The sequence below is a fragment of the Terrapene carolina genome, unplaced genomic scaffold (genome assembly GCF_002925995.2).
Source record: "Terrapene carolina triunguis isolate 2854851 unplaced genomic scaffold, T_m_triunguis-2.0 Scaffold53, whole genome shotgun sequence".
NCBI lineage: Eukaryota > Metazoa > Chordata > Testudines > Emydidae > Terrapene > Terrapene triunguis.
Window position 1 is genome coordinate 21,163,512 of NW_020664404.1, and position 22,647 is coordinate 21,186,158.

The window sequence follows — 22,647 nt, forward strand, 5'->3', positions numbered from 1 at the left end:
CACACACACACACACACACACACACACACACACACACACACACACACTTTCCACTGGAAATACGCTTTTCCCAGCTCTCCGTACACCTGCAGTTGTGTACTTTCTGATTCTCCTCTTTCCTAAACTGTGGGCTTTTTGTGTTGGAAAACTGTTGTGTTGGTCTGTATTATTACACATATTAATGAGGTGACTATCACCGTAGCATCTGGGCACCTATCATACAACTTAGAACAAGAGAATACTTAACTTTTCCCAAAGGAGGAAGTATAAACTTTGCACCCCCATGCTCTACAGCTTGAACTACTTGCCACATCTCTCAAGGGAATTTCCATCTGAGAGGCAAACTATCAAGGGGCTTTACACTCCTACACTTAGTAAAAAGTCTGAACAAAAGTGCATTTTTCCTCATGCTTTAGAAGAGGCCAAGCTCTTGCAAGGTTTCCTGTGAGAGCAAATTCTAAAGCTGTGGCCCACCACTTGGAATGCCCTGCCACTAACATCCATGAGAGGGGAACTGATGGCTGTAGTGTACCTGTTTGCTATGATACCCGCATTCTCTGGGAGGAGAGGTGACTCTAGATGATAGATAATTAGTTAGTTAATCTCCATGAATGTTCTTCCAGCACTTAGAACATTTTAAATGTTACAAAAGTAGTTGATCATTAAGAACTTTGCAGAGTAAATTAATGGTAGCTTAGGTACAAGTGATCATGACTTGCTCAGATGAATAATGTGCAAGCAGAATAAAGTCCATACCAGTAATATATATACTTAGTGCTTTAATAGGACCAATTCCACAAAGCTGAAGACAATTATTAGCCATATCAGTTGGGAGGAATAATTTAGTCAGAAAAATGTGAATGATAATTAAGAATAATTTAAGAACACCTTACTAGACACCCCAAAAAGCCACAATTGAGGAAGAGGGCCATACTGGTTAAAAACTGACTTGGTTTAGAGGGAAAGCTGTAAAAAAAATTTATATATATATATATATAAAACAAATGGAAGAAAGGGAAAGTTGATAGTAATGAATATAAATCACAAGGTAGGAATTGTAGAAAATTAATAAGGGAAGCAAAGGGACACAAGGAGAAACCTATAACCAGCAGAGTTAAGGACAATATGGAGGAGTTTTTAAGTATATTAGGAACAAAAAAGAATCCAGACAAAGATATTGGTCCATTATAGATGGAAATGGTAGAACTAACAATAATAATGCAGAAAAGACTGACGTGTTCAATAAATGTTCTGTATTTGAGGGAAAAACAAATGATTATAGTCTCATTTGGTGATAACCAATGTCCCCTCTAATTTTTCCCATGCATGTGCGGAATGAATTTTATGTGCCCCAATTTGGAGGTGGTGTATCACACATCACCTCCATATTGGTGCACATAACAATTATGTGGCAGGGGTGGGGCTGAGGGGTTCGGCGTGTGGGAGGGGTTGGGGGGGGCTGAGGGCTCCGGCTGGGGTTCAGGCTCTGGGGTGGGGCTGGGGATGAGAAGTTTGGGGTGAAGGCTTCCCCAGGGCTACGGTGGAGGGAGAAGACTCCTGCAGCTCTCTCTCCCTGCAGCAGCACCTGGGGGGGGGGGGGGGGGGGGCCGCCCCCGGGGCGGGGGGGGGGGGGGGGGGGGGGGGGGGGGCGGAGAGATCTCTCCCTGCTGAAACCCTGAGAGCCTGCGTGGCACTTAATAGGCTGCTGCGCAGCCACGCAGCTTAGAGGGAACTTAGGTGATAACACTCTTTCCATTCCACTAATATCTCTGGAGGACCTTAAATAAAAACTACTTCAGTTAGACTTTTTTTAAAATCAGCAGTTCCAAATAACTTACATCCAAGAATTCTAAAAACTGGCTGAGGGGCTCGCAGGACCATCAGTTCTAACTTTCAATAAATCCTGGAGCTCTGTGGAAGTTCCAGGAGACTGAAAGAAAGCTAATGTGCCAATATTTTAAAAGGGTAAATGAAATGACCTGAGTAATTGCCTGACTGCCTGACATTGATCCTAAGAGAGATTATAAAGGGGCTGATAGAGGATTAAATTAATAAAAAATTAAAGGAGTGTAATATAATTAATGCAAATCAAATGAGTTTATGGAAAATAGATTCTGTCAAACTAACTTGATATCTTTTTTTTGCTGAGACCACAAGTCTGGTTGATAAAAGTAATAGAATTGACATAATATACTTAGACTTGGTACCCAATGATATTTTGATTTAAAAAAGTAGAATGATATAAAATTAATATGGTGTGCATTATATGGATTAAAAGATGTCTGTCTGATGGGTCTCAAAATGTAACTGTAAAGGGAGAATTATCATTGAATGGGCGGTGTTTCCAGTGGGGTCCCACAGGTATTGGTTCTTGGCCCTATGCTATTTAACTTTTTTTTTATCAGTGACCTGGAAGAAAACATAAAATCATCACTGATAAAGTTTGCAAATGACACACAGTGGGGTAAATGGAGTGGTAAATAATGAAGAGTACAGTTACTGGCTCCGTGATCTGGATTGCTGGTAAAGTAGGTGCAGGTAAACACTTATGCATTTTTAATACAGGCAAATGTATACATCTAGGAACAAAAAATATAGGCCATACTTACCGGATGGAGGACTATATATCCTGGGAAGCAGTGACTCTGAAAAAGATTTGGGGATTGAGGTGGATAGTCAGCTGAATGTGAGCTCCTAGGGTGCCTCTGTGGTCAAAAGAGCTAATGAGATCCTGGAATGCATAAACAGAAGAATCTTGAGTGGGAGTAGAGAAGTTATTTAACACTGATGTGACTGCTGCTATGTCCATTTCGGGTGCCCACACTTCAAGAAGGATGTTGATAAATTGGAGAGGGTCCAGAGAAGAGCCAGGAGAATGATTAAAGGATTAGAAAACATGCCTTATAGTGATTGACTCAAGGAGCTCAATCTATTTAGCTTAAAGGTTAAGAGGTGACTTGATTAGTCTTTAAGCACTGATACTGGGAACAAATATTTAATATATCTCTGCTCTTCTATCTAGCACAGAAAGCCAACAAACTAGAGTGATTAGGGCTGGTTTATCCTAGGGTATATAATGATTACTGCTAATGTAATGCAGGTGGGTGAGCCTCAGGGTGGAAATTTTGTGATCTCTTTTCTGCTTGGCGAGTCAAAGCAGGACATCACTGTCCTAAAATTAGGTGGTGTGGGCTAGTCAGGTCAGCACAGCCATTACACTCAAGAGATGTGCTTTATTCAGCTGAGATCCACTGAGTTTACACTGCCTCCCCCAGAGATTAATTCTCTCACAATGAAGCACTGGCTGCAAAGTGCAATCCTTGCACTAGCAGAGGTGACTCAAGCCCTTCATGTGTATACATGCTGAAATCTCCCAAGATGACTAGTCTTGGCCACTCCCAAACCAGGCCCCATAGAAGCTCAGTTAAGATTTCTGTGGAGCTGCAGGGAGGCCTGTACATCAGTAAGACTCCCACCGTAACTTTATTTCGTGTGTTGTGTTAGCAGCAGGAGTGCTATGCAGACCCTTTCCAGAATAGATTATTTAAATAATTAGTCACAAGCTCCTGTCCTTGAAATAAGGGGGGCGGGGAGGAATTAAAAATGTGAGTAAAATTATGTCAAGAGTGGTTGTGGGCAGAGAGGCAATTTTTCACTAACTGTCCTGAAGAAAGTTTCCAGAAATACTCCATATAATTTTAATGGACAATTCCCAGTTGTCGCTATAGCAAGGATCCACAGTGTATTACTACTAGACCATAAAAGTGGTGCCAGGGACAACTTGACGGCAGAGTGGCAGTGCTTCGAAGTGTACAGGGGCTGCCATGCAGAAGACCCAAAGTTAGGGGTAACCCTCCCAGGTTCCCAGTTCCCAACAGCTGGTGGTAGACACTCACCATTTCCTTGGAGAGGAAGGATGCTCCAGTGGTTAGAGTGCCAGCCTAGGATTTGGGAGACTTTGGTTCAATTTCTTCCTTACCTGTAGACTTCCTGTGTGACCATTCACACGTCACTTAATTTCTCTGCCTCCATTTCCCCATCTGTAAAATAGGGATAATAGCACTTCTCAATCTCACAAAGGTGTTGTGAAGATAAATACATTAAAGATTGTGAGGCACTACCTTACCACTCCTACCATTTCAAAATAAACATCTTAGTACAAGGTCATGTGGCATCTTGGTGTAGAATCTCTGCACTTGCATTGAATCTAGGGTTACCAGAGTAACTCGTGTTCTAGAAGTCTGCTGCTGCAGGCAAGTTACCATTTTGGTGGGAAGAGTTGATGCAATATATTACACACAGAGCGTACTGTCTCAAAGCCATTCCATTTGTTCTTTCACATTTTGTTGCTTTTTCCTTACTCTAAAAGTAATTCAGGCTGAAAGTATGATTGTTCTATGTGGGTAGAAACACATGACAGTTTTCATGATAAAACAATAACATTTGCTTCTACATCTGTGCCTCAAACTTCCATTGAAAGCCTTTAGCTCCTCTTGCAATTTGTTTCTGTACATCCACCTGACACACGAATCATGCAAAATATTTGAGTTTCTTTTCAAACCCTGACTTTTAAAACAACCCTTTCCCTCTTCTCACAGCAGAGTGATCCATAGAGCAGTACTAACAACAGAGGGGAAGAAGAGAAAATCACCTGCCCTACCCTTTCAGACAGAAGTAGGGATATCTAGCTAGAGCAAACAGTCTGATGGAAGGAGAACAGGTTTAAAAAAATCATGGATAAAATGACCCCCTAAAATAAGGATGAAGTGGTGGGTGTAACCCACACACAGACACCAGAGGCATTTGACATCAGAAAACAAGAAAAAAAATGCCTGATTAAACTCATGTGATCATGAGATGATTTATAATCCCTTAAGGAGGTTGTTTGTTCTTGGAAGGTGTCTTAATCAATTTTTTGTTCTGTTCTACAGTCGTCAGAATTCATCTCAATGAAGAATAAAAACTTGAACAGAACATAAAACAGACACTGCACTAACTATATTATATCTCCAGATGATTTTTGGAAAATGTGGACTGGTGGGAGCAAATTGTGCAGATATGTGTGTGTTTGTGTGTGTGCATTCCATGAAAGGAGGCAGGGTCACTAAACTGGAACATCTAGTATGCTTTTGAAAGTATTGTATTTCACCAGAAGGAGCCAGAAATAAGAGATCATTTGTTAACATTGTTAATCCATTAAATATACATTGGGCAACTGAAGTATTTGGAACTCCCTGCAATATCTCTTATACCAAGGAAACAATGTTCCACTGAGTTTAGGTGTGGTGTGTTCTAAAACCACATAAAACTTTCAGCAGCTTTGTATAAAGCTGATTTTTATTTTAGGTAACAACTCATATTGAATCATTTGGGGAAAGAAAGCCCCCTACCAGAAATACACTAGTAGTAAATTGTCTGGAATTTCAAATGATCCGTGGATATTTTTATCATATTATCCTGGTATTTATGGGGGTTTATGTGGTTTTTTTCCCTCCACAATTGTAATTTGTCATTCCATGTTCAGTCTTTCTAACTGATATGAGTCATTCTTGCTTTTTCTTATAAATTGGATATAGTTAGAAAGGCATTTTGAATGGCTGACATAAACAATTTCACCTTGTGTATTTTACGGACACTACTTCCACACAGATTTGAGCAAGTTAGTTGCTGCATTCCTCCTCACTTTAATAAATTAATGAGCACATACAAAACAGCATGTGAAAAAATTCTCCTGTTTTTAATTATATTAATCTTTGATGTTAATTGAAAACAAGAACTTTACGGTCCTGTTGAATCTTACTAGCAAAAGTATAGTGTGATGAACCTTTTAATCTAAGGTATTGCTGGGTCCCTGATATAGCTCTGAAATTAATGTAGTCTTCACAATGGTATTGACCTTTGAAGAGGAAAATTGCATTTTAAGGAAACTAGCTTTTTTTTTTTCCTTTTCAATTTTAAAAGGTGGTATTATTACAGCATTTTATCTTCCTTTTTCCTGTATGCATAAAGGTGGCAAGTTGACACTGATTTTAGTGCTTTTATATCAGAGATATGTTAGTGCATAAAATATAAGGTAGACACGTTAATGACTAAAGAGAAATATCCTGAAAAGCCAAAAACTAGCAATATGAGCTAATAGCAAGCATGTCTCCCTCAGTACATTCTCCCTTCTAAGCAAATGTTGCCAGAGGGATAATAGCATTGCATGGCCAATGTTTTCAATCTTGATTGCCTACAGTTAAGTTCCTAAATCTATATTTAGACACTTAAATTAGTGGTCAGATGATTAGAGGACTGATCACTTCCATTGAAGTCAATAGGAGCTGTAGGTACTCTGCACCTTTCAAAATCAGGCAACTTATTTAAGTTCTTAGCTTTAGGCACCCATGTTTGAATATTTGGCCGTATCCTTTCTGCCTCAATTTCTACATCTGAGAAATGGGGATATTAATAGTTATCCACCCCTCTGGGGTGTTGTGTGGATGAGATAGTGGACTCTGTTAACCTCTGCTGGAACAGGGTCCTGCACATTGCAGCCTCCTACCCCAGTGGAGAACTTGCCTTTAAGGACAGCAGGCATTATTTATATTCCTGAGCTCTCCCAGAGGTTCAGTCGGAGGGAGGTAGCCTTAACCTGTGCGGTTGCCCAAGGGATGCATTGAATGCCCTAGTCAGTACTGTTCACTTTTAGGCCTGTCATCGTTGGCTTCATTTGGCATTAGGAGTGCCCTCTAACAACCCTGACTGGTATATAAGGGCAGTCAGCAGCGAGCCAGCTGAGCGGCGAACAGCAGAGGCTAACAGAGGGAGTTGCCTGGGGAGAGCTCACTGAGGCGTTCATCTGCAGGTTTCTCTGAGGGTATGTCTACACTACAGGATTAATCCGAATTTAGATAATTCGAATTTGGGAAACAGGTTGTATAAATTCGATTGTGCGCGGCCACACTAAGCACATTAATTCGGTTTTTAACCACATTAATTCGGTGGTGTGCGGCCACACTACCCCATTACTTTAACCACAGTAATTCAGTGGTGTGCGGCCACACTAACCCTAATTCGAATTAACAAAATCGATTTAAGCGCTACTCCGCTCGTCGAGGTGGAGTACAGAAATCGATTTTAAGTGCCCTTTAATTCGAATTAACTGGCTCTGTAGTGTGGACGGGTGAAGGGTTAATTCGGATTAACGCAGCTAAATCCGAATTAAAGTCGTAGTGTAGACCAGGCCTGAGTAGTTGCTGCAACAGCTGAGGAAGCTCTTAAGAGGAAGGTGATATGGAAGGTGAGCGATCAGCTGTTGTAACCTGCACAGGTTGTGCCATGTTTGTCTTTCTTCCACAGGACAGAAGCGACCTTGTGTGTACAAAGTGCAAGCTGGTCTCCATATTGCAAGAGAAGGTTCGAGGTCTGGAGAAACAAGTATCGACTCTGCGTTGCATAAGGGAAAATGAAGATTTCCTGGACAGACGTCAGGAGATGCTTCTACGGCCACAACGTTCTGAAGATTCAGAGCAGGCGCAGCAGGGACAGAAAGATGGTGAAGAAGTTTGGCAGCATGTGACCTCCAGAAGGAGAAAGAGGAGTGTTCATGTACTAGCAATGGAGATACAGGTGAGCAATCGTTTCCATGTTCTCTCTACAGGTACTAATGCGGAGAGTGGACTAGATGACACATCTGAGGGAAGGGAGCAGAAGGAGACTCCACTGATTGGAAGGCAAAAGATGCACTGTCCTAGGGATGAGGGTTCCACAACCACCACTCCCAAGAGGAGGAGGAGGGTGGTGGTGGTCGGGGACTCCCTCCTCGGGGGACTGAGTCATCTATCTGCCGCCCCGACCAGGAAAACCGAGAGGTCTGCTGCTTGCCAGGAGCTAGGATACACGATGTGACGGAGAGACTGCTGAGACTCATCAAGCCCTCGAATCGCTACCCCTTCCTGCTTCTCCACGTGGGCACCAATGATACTGCCAAGAATGACCTTGAGCGGATCACTGCAGACTACGTGGCTCTGGGAAGAAGGATAAAGGAGTTCGAGGCGCAAGTGGTGTTCTCGTCCATCCTCCCTGTGCAAGGAAAAGGCCTGGGTAGAGATCGTCGAATCGTGGAAGTCAACGAATGGCTACGCAGGTGGTGTCGGAGAGAAGGCTTTGGATTCTTTGACCATGGGATGGTGTTCCAAGAAGGAGGAGTGCTAGGCAAAGATGGGCTCCACCTAACGAAGAGAGGGAAGAGCATCTTCGCAAGCAGGCTGGCTAACCTAGTGAGGAGGGCTTTAAACTATGTTCACCGGGGGAAGGAGACCAAAGCCCTGAGGTAAGGGGGGGAAATGGGATCCTGGGAGGAAGCACGAGCAGAAGAGAGCAAGAGGGGAGGACTCCTGTCTCATACTGAGAAAGAGGGACGATCGATGAGTTATCTTAAGTGCCTATACACAAATGCAAGAAGCCTGGGAAACAAGCAGGGAGAACTGGAAGTCCTGGCACAGTCAGGGAACTATGATGTGATTGGAATAACAGAGACTTGGTGGGATAACTCACATGACTGGAGTACTGTCATGGATGGATATAAACAGTTCAGGAAGGACAGGCAGGGCAGAAAAGGTGGGAGAGTTGCGTTGTATGTAAGAGAGGAGTATGAAACTGCAGAAAAACCTGAGAGTCTCTGGATAAAGTTGAGAAGTGTGAGCAACAAGGGTGATGTCGTGGTCGGAGTCTGCTATAGACCACCAGACCAGGTGGATGAGGTGGACGAGGCTTTCTTCTGGCAACTAACAGAAGTTGCTAGCTTGCAGGCCCTGGTTCTCATGGGAGACTTTAATCACCCTGATATCTGCTGGGAGAGCAATACAGCGGTGCACAGACAATCCAGGAAGTTTTTGGAAAGTGTAGGGGTAAATTTCCTGGTGCAAGTGCTGGAGGAACCAACTAGGGGCAGAGCTTTTCTTGACCTGCTGCTCACAAACAGGGAAGAATTAGTAGGGGAAGCAAAAGTGGATGGGAACCTGGGAGGCAGTGACCATGAGATGGTCGAGTGCAGGATCCTGACACAAGGAAGAAAGGAGAGCAGCAGAATACGGACCCTGGACTTCAGAAAAGCAGACTTTGACTCCCTCAGGGAACAGATGGGCAGGATCCCCTGGGAGAATAACATGAAGGGCAAAGTGGTCCAGGAGAGCTGGCTGTATTTTAAAGAATCCTTATTACAGTTGCAGGAACAAACCATCCCGATGTGTAGAAAGAATAGTAAATATGGCAGGCGACCAGCTTGGCTTAACAGTGAAATCCTTGCTGACCTTAAACGCAAAAAAGAAGCTTACAAGAAGTGGAAGATTGGACAAATGACCAGGGAGGAGTATAAAAATATTGCTCAGGCATGCAAGACTGAAATCAGGAAGGCCAAATTGCACTTGAAGTTGCAGCTAGCAAGAGATGTTAAGAGTAACAAGAAGGGTTTCTTCAGGTATGTTAGCAACAAGAAGAAAGTCAAGGAAAGTGTGGGCCCCTTACTGAATGAGGGAGGCAACCTAGTGACAGAGGATGTGGAAAAAGCTAATGTACTCAATACTTTTTTTGCCTCTGTCTTCACAAACAAGGTCAGCTCCCAGACTGCTGGACTGGGCAGCACAGTATGGGGAGGATGTGACCAGCCCTCCGTGGAGAAAGAAGTGTTTTGGGACTATTTAGAAAAACTGGATGAGCACAAATCCATGGGGCCGGATGTGCTGCATCCGAGGGTGCTAAAGGAGTTGGCGGATGTGATTGCGGAGCCATTGGCCATCATCTTTGAAAACTCATGGCGATCGGGGGAGGTCCCGGATGACTGGAAAAAGGCTAATGTAGTGCCCATCTTTAAAAAAGGGAAGGAGGAGGATCCAGGGAACTACAGGCCAGTCAGCCTCACCTCAGTCCCTGGAAAAATCATGGAGCAGGTCCTCAAGGAATCAATTTTGAAGCACTTTGAGGAGAGGAAAGTGATCAGGAACAGTCAGCATGGATTCACCAAGGGGAAGTCGTGCCTGACTAACCTAATTGCCTTCTATGATGAGATAACTGGCTCTGTGGATGAGGGGAAAGCAGTAGATGTTATTCCTTGACTTTAGCAAAGCTTTTGATACGGTCTCCCACAGTATTCTTGCCGCCAAGTTAAAGAAGTATGGGCTGGATGAATGGACTGTAAGGTGGATAGAAAGCTGGCTAGATCGTCGGGCTCAACGGGTAGTGATCAATGGCTCCATGTCTAGTTGGCAGCTGGTTTCAAGCGGAGTGCCCCAAGGGTCGGTCCTGGGGCCGGTTTTGTTTAATATCTTTATTAATGATCCGGAGGATGGTGTGGACTGCACTCTCAACAAGTTTGCAGATGACGCTAAACTGGGAGGCGTGGTAGGGATCGGATACAGAGGGACCTAGACAAATTAGAGGATTGGGCCAAAAAAACCCTGATGAGGTTCAACAAGGACAAGTGCAGAGTCCTGCACTTAGGACGGAAGAACCCTATGCACTGCTACAGACTAGGGACCGAATGGCTAGGTAGCAGTTCTGCAGAAAAGGACCTAGGGGTTACAGTGGACGAGAAACTGGATATGAGTCAACAGTGTGCTCTTGTTGCCAAGAAGGCTAACGGCATTTTGGGCTGTATAAGTAGGGGCATTGCCAGCAGATCGAGGAACGTGATCGTTCCCCTTTATTCGACATTGGTGAGGCCTCATCTGGAGTACTGTGTCCAGTTTTGGGCCCCACACTACAAGAAGGATGTGGAAAAATTGGAAAGAGTCCAGCGGAGGGCAACAAAAATGATTAGGGTCTGGAGCACATGACTTATGAGGAGAGGCTGAGGGAACTGGGATTGTTTAGTCTCCAGAAGAGAAGAATGAGGGGGGATTTGATAGCTGCTTTCAACTACCTGAAGGGGGGTTCCAAAGAGGATGGAGCTCGGCTGTTCTCAATGGTGGCAGATGACAGAACAAGGAGCAATGGTCTCAAGTTGCAGTGGGGGAGGTCTAGGTTGGATATTAGGAAACACTATTTCACTAGGAGGGTGGTGAAGCACTGGAATGCGTTACCTAGGGAGGTGGTGGAATCTCCTTCCTTGGAGGTTTTTAGGGCCCGGCTTGACAAAGCCCTGGCTGGGATGATTTAGTTGGAAATTGGTCCTGCTTTGAGCAGGGGGTTGGACTCGATGACCTCCTGAGGTCCCTTCCAACCCTGATATTCTATGATTCTATGATTCTAACCCAGAGTACATCAGCAGAAAACGATTCATCTCCAATGTGTACCAAGTGTTTGGAGTGTGAAAAGTGAGAAATGATGTGTGTGGTTTAAAATGATTTTTAATACCCCTTTGCCTCCTTGGTGCTGTCCTCCTCAAGGGAGAAAAGAGCTCATGAGTCAGACCCCAAAAGATCATGCGATGGGTCCAAAAAGGAGACTTATAAAACAAAAATTAAATTTTGAGCTGTCTTTTGATTTTTGAAATCTCCCTCTCCACTCCCAGTACGTGTGAGGCAATCAGTGTTGCCCGCTCTCCCAAATGTTTTGGGTAAAGTGATTTTTGGCTCCCATGGCAGGAGCTCACTCCTACATCTGTCTGCCTCTTGCACCAAAATTAATTTTGCATCCCAGTCCTCACATCAGTTCAGCATCACCTCTGCTCCTCCTGGGGCTCTTCACTCTCACTTTCCTAGGCCTGGGAGCAGGGGCTGCAGTGGGGTCCTTCTCCCCCTGATAGAAGGGGGGAGTAGCAGCTCCAGGGTCTCTTCACTGCCCCAGGCTGGGTGCTGCAGGGAGGGGCAGAGGTGCTGTCCCATCTCCATTGCTCACAGGGGGAGGGAGCAAAACTGTAATGGGCTCTTTCTGCTCCCTACTCCCGACCTGTGAGAATGGGAGGGGAGGGGAAGCAGAGGAGAGAGCTCTTCCCACAGCAGCTTTGACTGGCTGCCCTTCCCCAGCAGGCAGGCAGGCAAGTGTGGCAGTGTGCCAGTCAGAGGACATTCCTCCCCACCTCACCCTCAGGATAGGGCTTAAATTCACTGAAGCTCTGGAGCTTCTTGTATCACCGTGAGTCTGACACCAGCCAACCCCTCCGTCTCCCCCGTCATCACTTGTGGAAAAAATTATGAGAGTTGGCAATACTGCCTTCCATCTGTGAAACGTGGGCCGCAGTCCTTCATTGAAATCAGCTACAGAGGACCGCTGCACCTGCCCAGAGTCCAGTGCAAATCAACACAGATTAGCAGCTCCCGTTGCAGGACTGGGCACTGTGCCTCTGGTGCCATGTATATAGAGTGTTGATGAGAAATGTACCCACCTTTGCATGTAGGAAAAAGGCTGCCTGACTTAAACTGAGATATTACTTAGGCCTTGTGAGGCAGCACTTATGACTGGTGATATGTCTCACAGAATAAGAACTCCTTTTGAAGCCAAGAGCAGATTCTGTGGGAGGGTTTTGGAGAGAACATAATTCTGTCTGTTTTAAAACATCAATAAAAGCAACTAAATAAGCTGGTAGATAAGAATTTGAGGAAAGGATGAAAAAGAAGGATGAAAAGGATGAAAAAGAAAAGAACACATAGGGTATAGCTATACAGCCACAAAAACAAAAAAGAAACCCACAACACTGAGTCTCGGAGCGCAGGCCAACTGACTTGGGCTTGCACTATGGGGTAAAAAATAACTGTTGACATTCCCATTTGGGCTGGAGCCCGGGCTCCAAGATCCTCCACCCTGACTGGGCTTCGGAGCCCAGGCTTCAATCCAAATGGGAATGTCTACACTGCTGTGTTTAACCCTGTAGTGCAAGCCCAAGTCAGTTGAGCTGGGCTCTGAGATTTGCTGCCGCTATGGTGTTCTGTTTTTTTGCAATGTATATAAACCCAAAGAAAGGATGGGCCTTCGCCTCTGTGTCTGCCCTGAAGTGAATTAACTAACCTTTTTCACTACAAACGTTTGACACATTTTAAGTATTATTGTTGTAATCTCGTAACGGATTAACATCTACTCAATGTTGCTCATTGCAAGTATCATTGTAGTACGATACTTCCTTAGCATCAGTCTTCAGAACATAAGCTGCAAGTCCTAGTCAAAGAAAAAAACACAACTTCAGAAATCAAAATAAACTAGATTTGATTCTGATTTCTAAATTTGTTTTAGTAAAATAAGTGAATTCGATATAAGAAGTGTATTATTCCTTTGCCTATTAAACAGAATGACTTCTATTGTTTAACTTCTCAACTGTATGACCTTTAGTGGAAAATCGCCTCTAGATCTGAATAAAATCTGATTGCAGAAAAACAAGAGGAGGGAGGACAGGGATAGTTCAGTGGTTTGAGCATTGGCCTGCTAAACTCAGGGTTGTGAGTTCAATCCTTGAGGGGGCCACTTAGGGATCTGGGGCAAAATCAGTACTTGGTCTTGCTAGTGAAAGCAGGGGGCTGGACTTGATGACCTTTCAGGGTCCCTTCCAGTTCTATGAGATAGGTATATCTCCACATATTAATTAAGTAAGAGAGGAGCATGCTACCAGCTAAGATAAGTTTGTTTTTCATTGCAAAATAGTTTTGCCTTCAGGAAAAAAGAAAGCACTTAAACACACATTTATCTTGAATTCAATGGGACTTAAGCACATGCTTAATCAGGGCTTATATGAATCTGTGTTAATGAATGAGCAGGAGAGAGCTAGGCCTACAAGAGCATTATTTTTAATTATTAGCAGTGAATGTTCTGTGGGGACTTTGTGCACAGGTGCCCACAATTATTGGTTGGAGTCAAGATCTTGCGGGAGAGGAGGAAGAGGGGAATACGAAAGCAACAGCATTTGAAATGTGATCTTGGCTATATTGCCTTTTTGTGTGTAGAAACAAAGTGTTGTCTGGCATTTTTATGTACAAAGCCATGTACAGCACATTAAAATATTATTTTAAAGGTTGTATACAAATTAACAATTTTAAAGTTCCAGCTTAGCAGTTATTCTTATTAGGTGACTGGACAATCTATCATCCTAATAAAAAGGGGTTTTTTTTATGCTAACACACTTCTGAGTATTCAACCAAAATGGAGAAAGATGGGGGGAAACACATAATATATCTCAGAAGCAGTAATGTCCTGTTATTGTTAAAAACTGCTGGGACCTCATTAGTGACTATGAAAACATCATCTGTGAGTACTGTGAGGCAATAAATCTGCAGTGTCCAAGGAAGAGAGAGAGGGGGTGGGGGAATAGAGCAAGATCAATGTTTGTACTTGCCATTTTTCTTACCCAGCTGTGAGTTAGTAATTTCCATATCGGCTTGCCAAACAGCTTCCAGAAACTATTACTGATTAAGTGAATTCAATAGTCTGCTAATGAACGATAAGATAATGGGGCTGTGTTCAAGAATGCAGGAAACAAATAGTTATTTACATGGAGGACTGCCCTTTTCCTTTTTTTTTTTTTTTTTTACATTTTCTAGGCCAGACTCTCAGCTGCTGTAAATCAGTGTCGCTCCAGTGATGCTCACAGAGCTCTGCTGATTTACATCAGCTGACGCTCTGTCCCAAACATCTCAAAACTGTTACCAAATGAACGTATCCATCCTTATTTCTGGAGTATGTATTCCACAGGCATTAGATGAACTTTTTCTGTAGCTTTAGATGAAACAGTGCTTTTCTGAACAAAAAAAAAAAAAATTAAAACAGTAATTGGGATGAAAGAAAGGTAGATCATTTCTTTAAAAATATTCAAAAAGCTCCATAAATTTATGTAGTACTTTACAAGACTTAGTCTAAGACCTTTGAATAGTTTTTATCACACACCCATTTACTGTCGTTACATTAATGATATTTTATAGTCCTTTTTTATCCGATAGGTATATGGGACTACTGCAGCCATGGTGCAAGCAGGCATAAATCCATCAGTGGCAGAAAGAATGCCCTATGCCAGGGGTCGGCAACCTTTCAGAAGTGATGTGCCGAGTCTTCATTTATTCACTCTAATTTAAGGTTTCGTGTGCCAGTAATACAATTTAACGTTTTTAGACGGTCTCTTTCTATAAGTTTATAATATATAACTAAACTATTGTTCTTTGTAAAGTAAATAAGGTTTTCAAAATGTTTTAAGAAGCGTCATTTAAAATTAAATTAAAATGCAGAGCCCCCCAGACCGGTGGCCAGGACCCGGGCAGTGTGAGTGCCACTGAAAATCAGCTCGCGTGCCGCCTTCGGCACATGTGCCATAGGTTGCCTACCCCTGCCCTGTGCTATGGCTGGATTTGACTCTGGATATGCACCTGCCATTATAATGTGGACCATTCTTGGGTGGAAAATCAGTTGTCAGTAACTCTATTTTGAGCAGGGGAAGTGAAGAATAATTCAGCCAAGGAATTTAGGTAGAAAGAGTGCATAGTAATTACTTAAGATGGCTACCCACTCAACCGTTTGTGAGAAGTGCCATGGAGCCTGTAATGACCACAAGTGGAAAGCAGACTGAACAAGTGGGGACAATTTGCTGATGTGAAAATTATAGATTGGCTTTACATGTAACCCCAGGGGGGTTTTTTTGTTAGTGCAAAAAACACAAACAGATCCACTTGCTCTAGGCCCTTTCCCTTCTTTTGGCATTGTGGCACCTTAGTGGCTGAGTGAGGCTACTGGCTTTGTGTTTATTTGCACTATCTACTCCACACCATAGAAAACAGTAGGTCTTCACTGAAATCTGTGTCACTTTTCGAGTGGTGCAGACAGTGCGCAGTTGTCCCAAGGACTGTAAAAGAAAAATGCCCATTTCTTCCTAGAGACATAAGGAACCTCATACCTCCAAGAAGAGGGCAGCTGCAGAAGCATCAGGATCACAGTAGGAGCATCCTCCTTTACAACACAGCTGCCGCTCATGCAGATCTCAGTATGCATCTTGACAACTCATACCTCCATGGACTTCAGGGAAATTAGTACCTAGTTCTTAGCACCTTTCATCAGTAGCTCTCAAAGCTGTGGTACAGAGAGGCGAAGTGCCTCACCCAAGCTCACACAGCAGGCTAGTGGCACAGCCAGGAATAGAATGTAGGTCTCCTGAGTCCCAGTCTCGTGCTCTAGCCATTAGGCCACACTGCTTTGCTCAGAAGGAAAGAAGGAAATTGGGAATGATTCACCTCCAAGGATATTATTTGGCCTCCATATGATAAAATAACCTCACCGATTCACTGTACGGATTCAGTCAGATAGTCACTAAACATGCTCACAGTCCCTATGCACAGTATTAAAATTAAGGCTATACATTTTATTTACACTTTTGATATATGCTTTTGTAAATTTCTGCTTGAGGGGAACATCCCAACGTTGTCAGACTCTTCAGTATGAAATAACATGGGAACCAATGGCTGCCAAACACTCATACTAGCCTCACACTCTGAGGTGTGTGTCACTGGGAAATGTGTTGCCAAAGGTTAAAAAAATAATCAAAGGATGGCTTGTGATTAAGCACAAATTATCTTTCTCCTGTTAAATTAGACACACTAAAGACATGGACATTTTAAAAAAAAAAAAGTCCTGTGTTTAATGTGGCTAAGGTCACATTACTCGTTAATAAGGAAAACTTAGGCCTTACTATCAGTTACAACAATCTCAGACACCAGAAATATCTATCCGTCTTATCATAACCCATAATTTGCCCAACCTGAACTCCTTGAACATATTGATCTTACTTATTACATTTATATACAAAAGCATTTCTAGAGTCCGTGGCTCTGACCTCCCGTACCAGGTAGGGTTGCAACACCTCATGCAACCTCCAGGAATATGTCCACCTAGAGTTGGCAACCCTTCCTGATACTGAATCTCATAACTCATCAAATCCTGTTTTACGAGACTTTGAAATTGTGTCTAATGGTCAGCCAGGAATGCTGAACCTGATTAAACATCTTCAGTCTGATCACAAACTCTGCTCTCAATTCCATTGGGAGTAATTCCATTGTCTTCAAAGAGTTATTCTGGATTTAAACGATTTTACTGAGATCAGAATCTAGTCCCACGTGAGAACAGCAAAAATTCAGGTCCTACAGTAGAACCTTATTTTAGGAGGTGCTGAGCACTTCAATTCTAAATGAAATCAATGAAAGTTGGGGGGGTGCTCAGCACCTTGCAATTTAGGGCCTCAAATTGGGCACCCAAAGCCAAAGGCACCCAAAAGAATGGATGTTTGAAAATGTTGATCTAGCTTTCTTTTTCCTTTGGGAAGTCCCAGCTCCTGTTCCACCTGCACCACTTCAGACAAGAACACCTTTAATGTATCCTTTCTCTCTTCCTTGCCCAGTGGCTGTAATCCAAAACCTGTTAGTCCCCTGCTGAAAGAGCAGAGAGGATAGCCTTCTTCAGAAGCTAGTAGCAGTTCTGGTTCATAATGCAGGCAGAGCAAAAATGAAATCTGACCATATCCAATTAAAGGTCATCTCCAGCTGCATATCCCATTAGTCAGGAGGCAAAGGTGGTCAATTATGATTTACAGTAATCTGAAATAAAGCTCTGGTGCTTGCCTTGGAAGGGATGCCAAGTTTAGTAATGGATGTAACAGAATTACATGCTAACTCGGTCTATATTTGTTTCATAAATGCAAAAAAGCCAACAAGAAAGCAATGAGCCCCCGATGAGCTTTACCTTTCAGAAGAAAAATGACATTTTATTGGACAGGGCCTTTGTTCTTTTCTCTATTAACTGAGATCACACAGTTTGTCATTCATTCCCAAGGGTCGGTAGCATCTTCCTTCTACTGGATTGTGTGTGCACCCACACATACAACCACAAATGGCCAATTAACCTATATAGTGTATAATAAAGGAGTGATTAACAAGCAGATATAACAGTTACCAGTCTGGACAAAGGGTTGGAGCAGTGGGACAATTGTACACATGAGCAATCTTACTGCTTTACAGGAATGAGGAGTATTCATGCCAAAATCTCCTGCTCTCTGCATCATGTATTTTATTAGACAGAGGAAAATTAGGTGCATGCCTTTTTGAAACCAGTGACCTAAAACACCTTGCTTTTTTTCACTCTGTCCAGAAGTCTAAAGTAGCCTGTTAGCTTTTAACATCAGATCAAAACAAGTATATTAAAGTGGTGTTTTGATAGAGATGTCAGTCCATCTGATAAATAGCAAGAAGAGAAACAATTGGAGGAAAAATAGTAATATATGCCATATTTCCACAGTATGCATTTGATTAGCACAGCTCTCGTATGGCTTTAACTATATCACTGGACTGTCTAGTATTTGTGTTTTCTGAGGTGGGGACAGCAATGGTTTTATGTTTACATGCTGTTTTGGCGTTTTGGCTTTTTTTTTTTTAATCTAGTATCTTAAATAACAGTCCATCAAATGTGTCAAGAAAAATAAATTACTGTTTATGACTGTGTGATACTGTGATTACTTACTGTCTGGGTATATGCAGTATGCCAAAAGATTAACCACTGTGACTGGCTAAAAAGGTCAATACTGAAGCTGAGATTTGCAAAGCCACTTAATAAATTAATGGGAATTGGGCATTCATATTTCTTAGACAGTTTGGAAAATCTCAGCATACATGTTTATTATCCCCCAGATTAACCACTACATGCTAGCAGGCACAACTATTAACAGACCTTTATTCTCATTCCTCCATGCTAAATTAGATCACCAGACTGAAACTTACTAACTTTTTTTTTTCTTAATCTCTTTTCTGTACAGCCATATATTTCCAGCCTTAACATTTTCCTGATACTCTATTGGTTTAGTCTCCTCCTTGTTCAGAGAAGATGACTAACCCAAGGGCTAGTGTTCACATCTTCTAGCTGTGAATTGCCATTTCAGCTAATTCATTCATTCAAGAATTAAGTAATTAATAGAAACGCTCATCTCGATTTCAGAGGAAATTAATCTACAATGGTGAAAAGTTTCCCGAAATCTGTATAAAAAGCCATCTGACTGGAGCTGGAAAATCAGCCCAAACATGAAAGCTATTAATTGAACCCTTATGCCAGTTAGTAACTCTCTGTCAATTAAAGTTATTGAAGCAAATGAACACTCAGCAACTGCCAGAGGTTTTAGTCCAGCCCCTTGGTCATGTGTGAGTGCTGATAAATTACCAGACCCATGACTCTGCCATTTTGGCCTCTGATTCAATTACTTTAAAATGTTCCTGGCAGGTCAGTTGTTGTTGTTTTAGGCTGTTGACAATACCAGTAATATGTGCCTGATTGTGATTTCACACCTGTGCAAATCAAGAGTAGTTCCATTGAAGTCAATGGAGTTAGACCAGTGTAAAACCAGTGTAGGTATGTTTAGAATCAGGCCTGCTCTCATTAGTGGCAGCCCAAAATTCTACTGCTTATCAAAACAAGGGTGGCATGGATGACATCAAAAGCTGTCCACGTTCCCAGGCAGACTCACCTTAGGAACAAAAGAGATGCCCCATAAGGACTATGTAATCTTTAGGTGAACTTTTCCAATATTGCACAATATCTCATGAAAGAACAGGTTAGACATAAGCCATTACTTCTATAGGATGGAAACAATACTTCATGGGCCCAGTCATTTGAATTGGCATTAGTATCACATTTGTATTTTGGGTTATAGATATGTATCTATGTCTGTATTACAAAACTTGTGCTATGCTTCTGGGTGACACCCCTGGACAGCTTGGGCATCAGCTTGGCCTAGCCTGCTTGATGGCCCATTAAGGACCATCAGTTATACAACTGACCCATTGAGAGAAGTCAGAGGATACACCTTATGACTCAGCAATGCATGCAAGGGCATGCCTATGGACAGAAAAGGCTTTCAAGTCATGTGCTGGGCAGTTTGTGTCTGAAACAAAGGAAGCACAAGACTATAAAAGGCAGCTGCATCTTCTCCATTTTGTCTTCAATCCTGCTTCTTACCTCTGGAGGAACTTTGCTACAAACTGACATAGGCGCCAACTTTTGCAGAACACCCAACAATTTTTCCCTGGGGGTGCTCCAGCCCGGGAGCACCCACGGAGTCAGCGCCTATGCAAACTGAAGCTCAGAACAAAGGACTGAATGACCTATCCAAGCTGTGGATGTATTCCAGAGGGACTTTCAAGCCAGCAAACTCACCAATACTGCTAGGAACCTGATATATGGACTTTAACGTCTTTGTATGTATGTGACTGCTTTGCCATTTAACATCTGTCATCTTGTTCTTTCTTTTTTCTTTATAATAAACCTTTAGTTTTAGACACGAAAGGATTGGCTGGCAGCGTGGTATTTTGGGTAAGACCCAAATCTATACTGACCTGGTCATGTGGCCAGGAACAGCGCCAGGGTTTTTGCCGCCCTAGGCGGCAGCGCTCCTCCTCTGAGCATTTGGCGGCGGGGGTCCTTCCGCTCCGCGTCTTCGGGGACTTCGGCGGCGGGTCCCGGAGCGAGTGAAGGACCCGCCACCAAATTTCCGCCAAAGACCCGGAGTGGAAGGACCCCCTGCTGCCGAATTTCCGCCGAGGACGGCAAAATGCCGCCCCCCAAATCCTGCCACCCTAGGCGACCGCCTAGGGTCACCTAGTGGAAGCGCCGGCCCTGCATGTGGCTGACTCTTTGGGGTCAGAAGAACATTTTGTATATGTGAGCAGAGTTTAAAATAACTTCTCACTGTACTGGACCTAGGTGCTGATTGGGAACCAGAGATTGGAATGCAATAAAGGGGGTTGTGTGGTTTTTCTTGTTGTTGTTGTTGTTGTTGTTTTGCTTCTTGATAACCAGTGTGGGGGATCAGAAGCACAGTTTGTGACTAGTTGGGAGGTTTAACTTCAGTGTTACCCACCAGTCTTGGCAGTATCTGCTCTCCCTTTGCAGCCTGCCCTGACCTTGGCATTACCAGTGAGGGCTGCACTGGGCACCCCAGGTCACAACTAATATTACTTTAAAATGTACTCCCCTGGAATTATATGAGGATTCCATGTTGCAGGTACTTGGAGCGTAACTGCAAGTAGACAGTGTTTATTGATGACTAAGGCTCCATGCTGCAAGCTGCTCTATGCAGGCAAACCCCTAAACCTTCAATGAATCCTAATGAAGTAAATGGCGCCATATGGACACGGGGTCTGCCCACACAGAATTGTTTGCAGGATTGGGGATCCAGTTTCCACAAGCTTTTAATGCCATTTGTGTTTTTGTTTCAGAGCCCAAGAGGGAATGTCCACATGGTATTTTTAGTGACATATCATGAGCCTGAGTCTGTAGACCTGGGTTCTGAGACTCACTGACACAGGCTCTGAGGCTCTTTTTGCAAGGTAGGTGGTACCCTGTGGGGCAAGACAGGAAAGGGATATCCCATTCCAAACATGGCACAGGGGAGGGGGAATCACTCAACAAAATGAAAATCACATAAATCTATTATTAGGGGGAAATGTTACAGTATGTAAATGACACCTTTTTTTTTTTTTTTTTTTTTTTGCTTCAGTAATTTTTAGGCATTATTATAATTTCATCGTAATTAAATAGCATAATTATACTATATCCATCAGCTTCAAAACATATTTTAAGACAAATGTTTTTATTTTAGTTTCATTATATAAACAGAAATAAAAGAAACTTAAAAATGGAGGATAATGTGAAAGGGAAATATCGGATAATGAGACTCAGAGATGAGCTCTTCTTTCCTCTATCCTGGTTTTAGAAAACAGAGAGAGACTGAAAGAGAGAGCGAACTGGTCAGAGCACAACAAATATGTGTAACACTTCACCTTCCAGTTACATTTTATTCTATATGCAGGAACTAATATAGCTAGAGCAGAACTCAAAGCTCAGTCACTTCTCTCCATTATTAGTCCCAAAGGGTATGTCTACACTACGAGAGTAGTTCGATTTTAGTTAAATCGAATATGTGCAATCGATATTAGAAAGTCGAACGTATGTGTCTACACTAAGGACAGTAATTCGACTTTGTCAGTCCACACTACCAGGGAAAGCGTCGACATTGGAAGCAGTGCACTGTGGGCAGCTATCCCACAGTTCCCGCAGTCCCCGCTGCCCATTGGAATTCTGAGTCGATCCGCCAATGCCTTCTGGGTAAAAAAATGTGGCGAGGGTGCTTTTGGGTAACTGTCGTCATCCGTCAGTCACTACCGCCCTCCCTCCCTCCCTGAAAGCGCCGGCGGGAAATCAGTTTGCGCACTTTTTGATCAGTGACAGCGCGGACGCCACAGCACTGCGATCATGGATCCCGCTGCGACCATCGCTGCAGTTGTGGCCGTTCTCAACGCCTCGCACCTTATCATACACCTTTCCCAGAGGCAGATGCAGAGAAATCAGGCGAGGAGGCTACGGCACCGCCGTGAGGGCCTGAAGTCGGAGAGAAGCACAGAGCTGTCAGAAACCACGAGCCCCAGCGCCCAGGACATCACGGTGGCAATGGGGCATGTGGATTTTGTTGAACGGCGATTCTGGGCCCGGGAAACAAGCATGGACTGGTGGGACCGCATAGTGCTTCAGGTCTGGGATGAATCCCAGTGGCTGCGAAACTTTCGCATGCGGAAGGGGACTTTCCTCGAACTTTGTGAGTTGCTGTCCCCTGCCCTGAAGCGCAAGGACACCCGCATGCGAGCAGCCCTGACTGTCCAGAAGCGAGTGGCCATAGCCCTCTGGAAGCTTGCAACGCCGGACAGCTACCGGTCAGTCGCGAACCACTTT